Here is a 14,148-nt window from a genome sequence, read left to right as displayed (position 1 = left end):
TATATAGGCCCCCTTGGGAGGGGGGGCGCTGGCCAAACCCATCTAGGGTGGGGGGCGGCGGCCAAGGGGGGTGCCTTGCCCCCAAAGGCAAGTGGGAAGCCCCCCACCCTAGGGTTCCCAACCCTAGGTGCATGGGGGGGAGGCCCATGGGGGGGCGCCCAGCCCACTAGGGGCTGGTTCCCTTCCCACTTCAGCCCACGGGGCCCTCCGGGATAGGTGGCCCCACCCGGTGGACCCCCGGGACCCTTCCGGTGGTCCCGGTACAATACCGGTAACCCCCGAAACTTTCCCGGTGGCCGAAACTTGACTTCCTATATATAATTCTTCACCTCCGGACCATTCTGGAACCTCTCGTGACGTCCGGGATCTCATCCGGGACTCCGAACAACTTTCGGGTTTCCGCATACACATATCTCTACAACCCAAGCGTCACCGAACCTTAAGTATGTAGACCCTACGGGTTCGGGAGACATGCAGACATGACCGAGACGCCTCTCCGGTCAATAACCAACAGCGGGATCTAGATACCCATGTTGGCTCCCACATGTTCCACGATGATCTCATCGGATGAACCACGGTGTCGAGGATTCAATCAATCCCGTATGCAATTCCCTTTGTCAATCGATATGTTACTTGCCCGAGATTCGATCGTCGGTATCCCAATACCTTATTCAATCTCGTTACCGGCAAGTCTCTTTACTCGTACCGCAATGCATGATCCCGTGACTAACGCCTTAGTCACATAGATCTCATTATGATGATGCATTACCGAGTGGGCCCAGAGATACCTCTCCGTCATACGGAGTGACAAATCCCAGTCTCGATCCGTGCCAACCCAACAGATACTTTCGGAGATACCTGTAGTGCACCTTTATAGTCACCCAGTTACGTTGTGACGTTTGGCAGACCCAAAGCACTCCTACGGTATCCGGGAGTTGCACGATCTCATGGTCTAAGGAAAAGATACTTGACATTGGAAAAGCTCTAACAAAGGAAACTACACGATCTTTTATGCTATGCTTAGGATTGGGTCTTGTCCATCACATCATTCTCCTAATGATGTGATCCCGTTATCAATGACATCCAATGTCCATAGTCAGGAAACCATGACTATCTGTTGATCAACGAGCTAGTCAACTAGAGGCTTACTAGGGACACGTTGTAGTCTATGTATTCACACATGTATTACGATTTCCGGACAATACAATTATAGCATGAACAATAGACAATTACCATGAACAAAGAAATATAATAATAACCATTTATTATTGCCTCTAGGGCATATTTCCAACAGTCTCCCACTTGCACTAGAGTCAATAATCTAGTTACATTGTGATGAATCGAACACCCATTGCGTCCTGGTGTTGATCATGTTTTGCTCTAGGGAGAGGTTTAGTTAACGGATCTGCTACATTCAGGTCTGTATGTACTTTACAAATATCTATGTCTCCATTTTGAACACTTTCACGAATGGAGTTGAAGCGACGCTTGATATGCCTGGTCTTCCTGTGAAACCTGGGCTCCTTCGCAAGGGCAATAGCTCTAGTGTTGTCACAGAAGAGAGTCATCGGGCCCGACGCATTGGGAATCACCCCTAGGTCGGTAATGAACTCCTTCATCCAGATTGCTTCCTGTGCTGCCTCCGAGGCTGCCATGTACTCCGCTTCACATGTAGATCCCGCCACGACGCTTTGCTTGCAACTGCACCAGCTTACTGCTCCTCCATTCAATATATACACGTATCCGGTTTGTGACTTCGAGTCATCCAGATCTGTGTCGAAGCTAGCGTTGACGTAACCCTTTACGACGAGCTCTTCGTCACCTCCATAAACGAGAAACATATCCTTAGTCCTTTTCAGGTACTTTAGGATATTCTTGACCGCTGTCCAGTGTTATGCCGGGATTACTTTGGTACCTTCCTACCAAACTTACGGCAAGGTTTACATCAGGTCTGGTACACAGCATGGCATACATAATAGACCCTATGGCCGAGGCATAGGGGATGACACTCATCTTTTCTCTATCTTCTGCCGTGGTCGGGCATTGAGCCGTGCTCAACTGCACACCTTGCAATACAGGCAAGAACCCCTTCTTGGACTGATCCATATTGAACTTCTTCAATATCTTGTCAAGGTATGTACTTTGTGAAAGACCAATGAGGCGTCTTGATCTATCTCTATAGATCTTGATGCCTAATATATAAGCAGCTTCTCCAAGGTCCTTCATTGAAAAACACTTATTCAAATAGGCCTTTATACTTTCCAACAATTCTATATCATTTCCCATCAATAGTATGTCATCCACATATAATATGAGAAATGCTACAGAGCTCCCACTCACTTTTGTTGTAAACACAGGCTTCTCCATAAGTCTGTGTAAACCCAAACGCTTTGATCATCTCATCAAAGCGAATGTTCCAACTCCGAGATGCTTGCACCAGCCCATAGATTGAGCGCTGGAGCTTGCATACTTTGTTAGCATTCTTAGGATCGACAAAACCTTCCGGCTGCATCATATACAACTCTTCCTTAAGGAAGCCGTTAAGGAATGCCGTTTTGACGTCCATCTGCCATATCTCATAATCATAGTATGCGGCAATTGCTAACATGATTCGGACGGACTTCAGCTTTGCTACGGGTGAGAAAGTCTCATCGTAGTCAACCCCTTGAACTTGTCGATAACCCTTAGCGACAAGTCGAGCCTTATAGATGGTCACATTACCATCCGCGTCTGTCTTGTTCTTAAAGATCCATTTGTTTTCTATGGCTCGCCGATCATCGGGCAAGTCAGTCAAAGTCCATACTTCGTTTTCATACATGGATCCTATCTCGGATTTCATGGCTTCTAGCCATTTGTCGGAATCCGGGCCCGCCATCGCTTCTTCATAGTTCGAAGGTTCACCGTTGTCTAACAACATGATTTCCAGGACAGGGTTGCCGTACCACTCTGGTGCGGAACGTGTCCTTGTGGACCTACGAAGTTCAGTAGCAACTTGATCCGAAGCTTCATGATTATCATCATTAACTTCCTCCCCAGTCGGTGTAGGCACCACAGGAACATCTTCCCGCGCTGCCCTGATTTCCGGTTCGGAAGGGGTGACTATCACCTCATCAAGTTCCACTTTCCTCCCATTCAATTCTTTCGAGAGAAACTCCTTCTCCAGAAAGGACCCGTTCTTGGCAACGAAGATCTTGCCTTCGGATCTGAGGTAGAAGGTATACCCAATAGTTTCCTTGGGGTATCCTATGAAGACGCATTTTTCCGACTTGGGTTCGAGCTTTTCAGGTTGAAGTTTCTTGACATAAGCATCACATCCCCAAACTTTTAGAAATGACAGCTTAGGTTTCTTCCCAAACCATAATTCATACGGTGTCGTCTCAACGGATTTCGACGGAGCCCTATTTAAAGTGAATGCGGCAGTCTCTAAAGCATAGCCCCAAAATTAGAGCGGTAAATCGGTAAGAGACATCATAGATCGCACCATATCCAATAGAGTGCGATTACGATGTTCGGACACACCGTTTCTCTGAGGTGTTCTAGGCGGCGTGAGTTATGAAACTATTCCACATTTCCTTAAGTGTGCACCAAATTCGTGACTTAAATATTCTCCTCCACGATCTGATCGTAAGAACTTTATTTTCCTGTCACGTTGATTCTCAACCTCACTCTGAAATTCCTTGAACTTTTCAAAGGTTTCAGACTTGTGTTTCATTAGGTAGACATACCCATATCTACTTAAATCATCAGTGAGAGTGAGAACATAACGATATCCTCCGCGAGCCTCAACACTCATTGGACCGCACACATCGGTATGTATGATTTCCAATAAGTTGGTTGCTCGCTCCATTGTTCCGGAGAACGGAGTCTTGGTCATCTTACCCATGAGGCATGGTTCGCACGTGTCAAATGATTCGTAATCAAGAGACTCCAAAAGTCCATCTGCATGGAGCTTCTTCATGCGCTTGACACCAATGTGACCAAGGCGGCAGTGCCACAAGTATGTGGGACTATCGTTATCAAATTTACATCTTTTGGTATTCACACTATGAACATGTGTAACATCACGTTCGAGATTCATCAAAAATAAACCATTGACCAGCGGGGCATGACCATAAAACATATCTCTCAAATAAATAGAACAACCATTATTCTCGGATTTAAATGAGTAGCCATCTCGAATTAAACGAGATCCAGATACAATGTTCATGCTCAAAGCTGGCACTAAATAACAATTATTGAGGTTTAAAACTAATCCCGTAGGGAGATGCAGAGGTAGCGTGCCGACGGCGATCACATCGACCTTGGAACCATTCCCGACGCGCATCGTCACCTCGTCCTTCGCCAGTCTCCATTTATTCCGTAGTTCCTGTTTTGAGTTACAAATATGAGCAACCGCACCGGTATCAAATACCTAGGAGCTACTACGAGTACTGGTAAGGTACACATCAATTACATGTATATCACATATACCTTTGGTGTTGCCGGCCTTCTTCTTGTCCGCTAAGTATTTGGGGCAGTTCCGCTTCCAGTGACCACTTCCCTTGCAATAAAAGCACTCAGTCTCGGGCTTGGGTCCATTCTTCGACTTCTTCCCAGTAACTGGTTTACCGGGCGCGGCAACTCCCTTGCCGTCCTTCTTGAAGTTCTTCTTACCCTTGCCCTTCTTGAACTTAGTTGTTTCATTCACCATCAACACTTGATGTTCTTTTCTGATCTCTACCTCAGCTGATTTCAGCATTGAATATACCTCAGGAATGGTCTTTTCCATCCCCTGCATATTGAAGTTCATCACAAAGCTCTTGTAGCTTGGTGGAAGCGACTGAAGGATTCTGTCAATGACCGCGTCATCCGGGAGATTAACTCCCAGCTGAGTCAAGCGGTTGTGCAACCCAGACATTCTGAGTATGTGCTCACTTACAGAACTATTTTCCTCCATTTTACAGCTAAAGAACTTGTCGGAGACTTCATATCTCTCGACCCGGGCATGAGCTTGAAAAACCAATTTCAGCTCCTCGAACATCTCATATGCTCCATGTTTCTCAAAACGCTTTTGGAGACCCGGTTCAAAGCTGTAAAGCATGCCGCACTGAACGAGGGAGTAATCATCAGCATGCTGCTGCCAAGCGTTCATAACGTCTTTGTTCTCAGGGATTGGTGCTTCACCTAGCGGTGCTTCTAAGACATAATCTTTCTTGGCTACTATGAGGATGATCCTCAGGTTCCGGACCCAGTCCGTATAGTTGCTGCCATCATCTTTCAGCTTGGTTTTCTCTAGGAACGCGTTGAAATTGAGGACAACGTTGGCCATTTGATCTACAAGACATAGTGTAAAGATTTTAGACTAAGTTCATGATAATTAAGTTCATCTAATCAAATTATTTAATGAACTCCCACTCAGATAGACATCCCTCTAGTCATCTAAGTGATACATGATCCGAATTTAACTAGGCCGTGTCCGATCATCATGTGAGACGGACTAGTCAAGATCGGTGAACATCTCCATGTTGATCGTATCTTCTATACGACTCATGCTCGACCTTTCGGTCCTCCGTGTTCCGAGGCCATGTATGTACATGCTAGGCTCGTCAAGTCAACCTAAGTGTATTGCGTGTGTTCCGAGGCCATGTCTGTACATGCTAGGCTCGTTAACACCCGTTGTATTCGAACGTTAGAATCTATCACACCCGATCATCATGTGGTGCTTCGAAACAACGAACCTTCGCAACGGTGCACAGTTAGGGTGAACACTTTCTTGAAATTATTATAAGGGATCATCTTACTTACTACCGTCGTTCTAAGCAAATAAGATGCAAAAACATGATAAACATCACATGCAATCAAATAGTGACATGATATGGCCAATATCATTATGCTCCTTTGATCTCCATCTTCGGGGCACCATGATCATCTTCGTCACCGGCATGACACCATGATCTCCATCATTGTGTCTTCATGAAGTCGTCACGCCAACGATTACTTCTACTTCTATGGCTAACGCGTTTAGCAACAAAGTAAAGTAATTTACATGGCGTTATTCAATGACACGCAGGTCATGCAAAATAATAAAGACAACTCCTATGGCTCCTGCCGGTTGTCATACTCATCGACATGCAAGTCGTGATTCCTATTACAAGAATATGATCAATCTCATACATCACATATATCATTCATCACATCTGCTGGCCATATCACATCACATAGCACTTGCTGCAAAAACAAGTTAGACGTCCTCTAATTGTTGTTGCAAATTTTTACGTGGTTTGTAGGTTTCTAGCAAGAACGTTTCTTACCTATGTATGACCACAACGTGATTTGCCAATTTCTATTTACCCTTCATAAGGACCCTTTTCATCGAATCCGTTCCGACTAAAGTAGGAGAGACAGACACCCGCTAGCCACCTTATGCATCTAGTAGGAGAGACAGACACCCGCGTCTCCTCCTTCTTGATCCAGCAAGGGGGAAGGAGAGGTTGATGGAGATCCAGCAGCACGACGGCGTGGTGGTGGATGCAGCGGGATGTCGGCAGGGCTTCGCCGAGCTTATACGAGAGAGAGACAGAGAGAGGTGTTGCAGGGGAGGAGGGAGGCGCCCAAGGCTGAGATATTACTGCCCTCCCTCCCCCCCCTTTATATAGGCCCCCTTGGGAGGGGGGGCGCTGGCCAAACCCATCTAGGGTGGGGGGCGGCGGCCAAGGGGGGTGCCTTGCCCCCCAAGGCAAGTGGGAAGCCCCCCACCCTAGGGTTCCCAACCCTAGGTGCATGGGCGGGAGGCCCATGGGGGGCGCCCAGCCCACTAGGGGCTGGTTCCCTTCCCACTTCAGCCCACGGGGCCCTCCGGGATAGGTGGCCCCACCCGGTGGACCCCCGGGACCCTTCCGGTGGTCCCGGTACAATACCGGTAACCCCCGAAACTTTCCCGGTGGCCGAAACTTGACTTCCTATATATAATTCTTCACCTCCGGACCATTCCGGAACCTCTCGTGACGTCCGGGATCTCATCCGGGACTCCGAACAACTTTTGGGTTTCCGCATACACATATCTCTACAACCCTAGTGTCACCGAACCTTAAGTGTGTAGACCCTACGGGTTCGGGAGACATGCAGACATGACCGAGACGCCTCTTCGGTCAATAACCAACAGCGGGATCTGGATACCCATGTTGGCTCCCACATGTTCCACGATGATCTCATCGGATGAACCACGGTGTCGACAATTCAATCAATCCCGTATGCAATTCCCTTTGTCAATCGGTATGTTACTTGCCCGAGATTCGATCGTCGGTATCCCAATACCTTGTTCAATCTCGTTACCGGCAAGTCTCTTTACTCGTACCGCAATGCATGATCCCGTGACTAATGCCTTATTCACATAGATCTCATTATGATGATGCATTACCGAGTGGGCCCATAGATACCTCTCCGTCATACGGAGTGACAAATCCCAGTCTCGATCCGTGCCAACCCAACAGATACTTTCGGAGATACCCGTAGTGCACCTTTATAGTCACCCAGTTACGTTGTGACGTTTGGCACACCCAAAGCACTCCTACGGTATCCGGGATTTGCACGATCTCATGGTTTAAGGAAAAGATACTTGACATTGGAAAAGCTCTAGCAAACGAAACTACACGATCTTTTATGCTATGCTTAGGATTGGGTCTTGTCCATCACATCATTCTCCTAATGATGTGATCCCGTTATCAATGACATCCAATGTCCATAGTCAGGAAACCATGACTATCTGTTGATCAACGAGCTAGTTAACTAGAGGCTTACTAGGGACACGTTGTAGTCTATGTATTAACACATGTATTACGATTTCCGGACAATACAATTATAGCATGAACAATAGACAATTACCATGAACAAAGAAATATAATAATAACCATTTATTATTGCCTCTAGGGCATATTTCCAACAGAAATTGGGATGGACTTCATCGTCGGACTACCTCGATCACAACGAGGAAATGATGCCATATGGGTCATCACAGATAGGCTAACCAAGGTAGCACATTTCATTCCCGTGAAGACGACCTACTCCACTCAAAGGCTAGCCAAGCTTTATCTCTCCCGTATAGTTTGTCTGCATGGAGTCCCAAAGACTGTAATATCCGACCGAGGCACTCAATTTGTCTCTAAATTTTGGGATCACCTACAACAAGCTCTGGGCACGCAACTAGCATTCGGTACAGCGTACCACCCTCAGACTGATGGACAAACGGAACGCGTGAACCAAATCCTAGAGGACATGCTAAGAGCCTGTGTGCTCACCTATGGACCCAGTTGGGAAGAAAGTCTGCCGTATGCCGAGTTTGCTTGCAACAACAGTTAACAGGCCAGCCTACAAATGGCACCTTTTGAAGCATTGTACGGACGGAGGTGTCGTACCCCACTAAATTGGTCAGAAACAGGTGATAGTCGTATCTTCGGCCCAGACATGCTCAAGGAAGCCGAGGAGAAAGTTAAACAAATCAGGGACAGACTCAAGACAGCTCAAAGCCGACAAAAGAGCTATTACGATCGAAAACATCGTGAGGTCAGCTTTGAACCCGGTGATTACGTATACCTACGAGTGTCTCCTATGCGAGGCCTGCAACGGTTCAAAATTAAAGGGAAGCTAGCCCCGAGATTCATTGGACCTTTCTGTATAGTTGCACGAAGAGGCACAGTAGCCTACCAGCTAGACCTACGCAAAGAGTTGTCAGACGTCCACGACGTGTTCCACGTCTCACAGTTGAGGAAATGTGTGAGCAACCCGGAAAAGCATGTATCTCATGAAAACATTGATGTGCAACCAGACCTCACCTACAGAGAGCGGCCAGTAAAGATATTGGAAGAGTCTGAAAGGAGGACCCGTCAGAAAACAACAAAAAATTTCAAGGTTCAGTGGAGCAATCACACTGAGGATGAAGCAACATGGGAGAGAAAAGATTTTCTTCAGGCAGATTACCCACATCTATTTGAGGATCAGCTGAAATCTCGGGGACGAGATTTTTCCTAAGGGGGTAGGTGTTGTGACACCCAAAAAAATTTATTTGGCTTTTTCAAACTTTTATTTGATTTGAGGGAGGTTATTTAAAAAATTTCTTCTAAAGAACTCTCCCTCTCAAAAAATTTCTTTTATGACAAGTAGTTTGTTTGGATTCACCCAAGACTTGATTTTGGTCCTGGAGGTTTTTCTCCATCTTATGTTGACTGATCACAAATGTTTTTCATTTGGGAAAAAGAAATTTTTAAAATCTTTTTAAATAGCCCCATGGCATTTGGGGTGATCTTTCCCCCTTTCAAAAAAACTCCTCTTGCCATGACATGAGTGGAAACCACCTCCCAAAAGCCATTCCTCATCTTTGTGTCAAGCTATACTTCAAATCCAGCAAGTTGAACCTCCCCATGTTCTTCCTTCCTTTTATTTCTTATCAAAAATAATTTCTGCCCTCTACTTTGGCTCTTGGAGATTTACAAAGGAACTACCTTTTCTCCTTTGAGTTTTGCCTCCCAACCTTTTTCCCTGGCTAGTCCTTAGAGCCCTCAACCAAGATCCATGAAGATCCACTGGTCTCCAGTTCAAATATTTCAAACTGAACTTGCTGCAAGTTTGGACCATATTTGCCAAATTTGATGAAATTCAATCGTTCTCTCCTCCTAAAAATCTGAGAAAATTCAGGCAGCCTCTGGATGCATTGAGAGGTCACCTCACCAAGTCCCAGCTCCAGAAAAAAATTTCTTCATGCCAAATCATTTCGTCGAACACCTGAAGGGCACTGTTACTCTCAATGTTCAGAAGTTCAGTAAACAGTTTCAGTGAGCACTGTCGTTTTCTTCAGAACCTGTTCTCGATCTCGCCAGTGGCCGCGGTGGCGCCGTGCGCCCTGTGCTTTCTTCTTATCCCTGCGCCGCACGAACGCCTGGAAGCTTGCGGGCGTCGGCAACGAGCAGGAGGAGGTGCGCCACTCGTGAGCGACGACAGCAACGAGCAGGAGGAGGATCGCCTATAAAAGGAGGTCCCGAGCTTGAACTCTAACCCACACCTCCTCTACACACCACCAATACCACGCCAAGCCACTGGGAGAGCCCCGAGGGAGTCTTCTTCCCCAACTCCGGCTGCCTCGACCCGCCACGGGATCCAGCTCGATTCACCCCCGTGCGTGCACCCCTACACCTCAGCTCATGCCAGTAACCTCCTAGTACACCCACCCTTCTGACCCGTGCATCAATTTGACACTTGCAGCACCCATCGGAGTACTCCACCATCGCCCGAACCACCGTCCGCCGGAGAAAGTGTCGCCGTCTACATGCTGCTCTCCGACGGCCAAGTCCACCACCCACCGACGCAGAAGATCACCCTGAACCTATTGGTACCCTCCGATCTCTCTGCCTCGCCGTGGTTCAACGCCGGCGACCACCGCAGCCTTCGGGCGCCGGCGAGCTCTGTTGGGAGTTTTTGAACCTGACGGGTGGGACCCCCCCCCCCCCGTCAGCCTCTCTTCTATTCCCCTCGAACCGTTTTCTGAAAGCGCCTTCGGGCAGAGTGCGTTTTCTCTTTGGGCTGGCGCATTTCATTCCGAACCGTTTTCTGTTTTCTCAAACAAGTCCCTGGATCTTTTCTGTTTCATCACAGATTAGTCCCTGGACTAAAACCCTTATATCTTTTTAATAAAAGATGATTTTTGATTGATTCTTTTTCTGTCGGTCTTATATTTTTGTCTAGTTTTTTATAGTATTTATTTGGAAAAAATTTGGAACAATTTTTATGCATGCTACGATTTTCACGTTAGTGTACGGTTTCGTTATACCGTAGGTTCCGGAGGAGGTGACGGAGCCGCGAACTTCGCCGAGCTAGACTCCGACTTCTCCGAACCAGGCAAGCATGTTTGAACCTTTGATATGATAGGTGTTTTGCATGTTTGCTTGAATGGTTTGTGCATGGCATGTGAGCATCGGTGAGTATTACGTTGCATGCAAGGCAACTAAACCTGGGTTCCGAAGTTACTGTGATCTCTGATGAGAGATGGCCTAATCATGTGGTGACATGAAAGGCAGTAAGGTGGTATTGTTGTAGCATGCCAGCTTTACGTCATCCGATAAAACTCCGACGTTAACGTGGACTGAGTCCCGTTACCGTTCTTCCCCTTTCGTGCTACCACATGTTTTCTGCAAAGAATACGGTTTAGTAAGTTGCTAACCTCTTTCCTTGTACACACCAAATAGAGGGGCCGGGATGAGGGTTCCATGGCCCTGGATTAAAGCCAGTCATCCGGTCAGGGGGCATGGGTGTTTCCGGTTGGGACCGAGAGGGGGGCACCCCTTAGAGCGCGCGGTATAAATTTGATCCCATGCCACGCGAGGTTGTAGCCTCCCCGTCTCAAAGTTTTTCTGGAACGTTGCCGAGGGTGATTCCTGGCATCGGAATGTTGAATGGGTGTGTACTGGTTAGATGTTTTTCTCCTAAAACACCGTAAATGGAACTAGTCCCTTGTGACTACTGAAATCCGTTGGCTGTGGTTAAATAGTACAAACTCTGCAGAGTCAAATCTTTCCGAGTCATCGCGTCCATGGTCAAGGACCGTGGCCAGTATATCCATATCCATGTCAGTCCATATGTCAGTCTCCGTGGTAAATCCCCGGTGGAATAAGCTTGAGTGGTAAACCCTGTTGAATTGTTATTCCTGTGGATGGACTAACCTTTTATTTATCTCGTATCTGAATATTCCCTTGCAATGTTTTAAATTCATGAGCTACTGAAATATTAAGTTATGAAATATAAGCCCTTTATGTGATGTCGCTCAGACGTCCGACTGTGGCACGCTCGTTATTTACTTCTGATATAAGCCCTTTATGTGATGTCGCTCAGACGTCCGACTGTGGCACGCTCGTTATTTACTTTTGATATAAGCCCTTTATGTGATGTCGCTCAGACGTCCGACTGTGGCACGCCCGTTATTTACATTTGATATAAGCCCTTTATGTGATGTCGCTCAGACGTCCGACTGTGGCACGCACTGTCATTTATATTTCATTATAAGCCCTTTATGTGGTGTCGCCTTGACGCCCGACTGCGGCATTGTTATTTCATTTGTATCCCTTAGAGGAGTCTTTCAGACACTCGATTGGCCTTCAGTACTACATTGGAATTTCGGGAGGACTACCGCCCGACTTCCCTTTTATTTCCCATGCATTGCTATCTCATTTGTCTGAGTGCGCTCTGTTAATCTGTTCATATGCATCATGCTTTCATTTGTTATATCTTATGTCCGAACTGTCTTGCGAGTACTTTCATAGTGCTCACCTGGCTTGTTGATTTGGCCAGATGTTGACGAAGGCGATCTCATGGATGAAGAGTTTGATAGTGAGTCCGACGCCTAGAGGAGTCCCAGTCAGTCCCGTGCGATCCTGGATATTGGTCACTTGTATTATATACGCTTCCGCCACCCACAATAAGAATCCTCGAGCCTCACTCCGACGCTCGATGATCTGCAAGATTTAGGAGTCATGTCACCCAGTCCACTGTGATATACCCACCACCGCTTTTATTGTGAGTCAGTAGTTATGCCACCCTCTCTGCCTTTATGTGTAATATCGGCGTGTTTGTAATAAATTGTTGAGCCGTCTCCGCTCAACCTTGTATTATATTTAGTACTCCTGGTTTTTCTTCTATGATCAAGATATTGTCTACCAGTGAGAAGGATTCTTCTCTACTGGTCCGTAAAAGGGATCGGTTTCTCAATAAATATTTTTATTGGAAAACCGGTCGTGACACCGCCCTGGTGCTCTCGGCGCGGCGTGGTCAACGTGGTCAAGGAATGACTTCCATCGAACGTGGATTGTACGTGGAGAGGCAGACAGCTGGGTCCACAGCCGCAGCAAGGAAGTGCCTCCTTATTACGCGGAAAATAATGATTCCTCCACCTGACAGTAGGGACCCACCGGACGGGCAACCGTATTTCGTGAAAAAAACGTTTCCCCCTGACTGCTGGGACCTACCAGCGACATCTTCGCATGCAAGGAAGTGCGTCCGGGCAAAAAAATGATTTTCCCCCCTGACTGCTGAGACCCACCAGCTACATCTTCGCATGTAAGGAAGTCCCTGACAGTCAGGACCCACCTGGTCGAAGCGTACGTAGCGTTGTCATTCTGGTCGCGAACGTGTACATACATACTGGTCGATGTAGAGGCGTGCACGTGTCGTAGTAGAGGCGCGCACGTAGCATGTACACGTACGTACAGTGGCCAGGGTGCAAGAAAGTAAATACGGCCACGTACGTACATATGGGCAGGGTCTCAAATGCCTACTCGCGCGTACGTACGGCCAGGGCTCGTGTACATGGCTGGGTCGGAACGGAGAAACTACGTCGTCGTCGTGTTCATGGGGAGGCAACGGAATGCGTCGTGTTCATCGGGAGGCAGCGGAATGCGTGGGAGCCAACTGGCTTGGATAGAACAACCGATGGAAACGAGGCTTGGACTACCGCAGAACGGAGGAAACGGCCTTGTGTTCGACCGGCCACGTTCGAAACGGGATCCTGTTCATCGGGAGGGGTTTGGCGTACCGCAAAACGGAGGAAACAGACCTCCTACGGTCGAAACAGGGGTCCTGTTGATCGGGAGGGGTGTGGCGTACCCCAAAACGGAGGAAACAGACTTGTGTTGGAGCGCTACGGTCGAAACGGGGGTCCTGTTCATCGGGAGGGGTGTGGCGTACCGCAAAACGGGACTCCACGGGATACTGTTCATCTCCACCGTCGACCCCCTCCAGCCTCCACGGGCTACTGTTCATCCACCGTCGACCTCCTCCAACCTCCATCTACGACTGTTCATCCACGGGCTCCTGTTCATCCAGCCTCCACCGCGCGCTACTCCACCGGCTACTGTTCAACCAACCCTCTCCACGGGCTACTGTTCAACCACCCCTCCACGGGCTACTGTTCATCCAGCCCTCCACCGTCTACTGTTCATCCAGCCCTCCACGGGGTGGTCCTTTTCATCTAGCCCTCCACGGGGTCCTATTCATCTAGTCCCAACCGGCTCGATCGATCGGGGTCCTATTCATCCAGAGGCAACACCACGGGGTCCTGTTCATCCACCCCCACCGGGAACTGTTCATCCAAACCCCCCAGCAACGCTCACTGTTCATCCAGAGGCAACACCA

This window comes from Triticum aestivum, chromosome 6D (genome assembly GCF_018294505.1).
Source record: "Triticum aestivum cultivar Chinese Spring chromosome 6D, IWGSC CS RefSeq v2.1, whole genome shotgun sequence".
NCBI classification, from domain to species: domain Eukaryota; kingdom Viridiplantae; phylum Streptophyta; class Magnoliopsida; order Poales; family Poaceae; genus Triticum; species Triticum aestivum.
Note: the sequence above shows the minus strand (reverse complement) of the source record.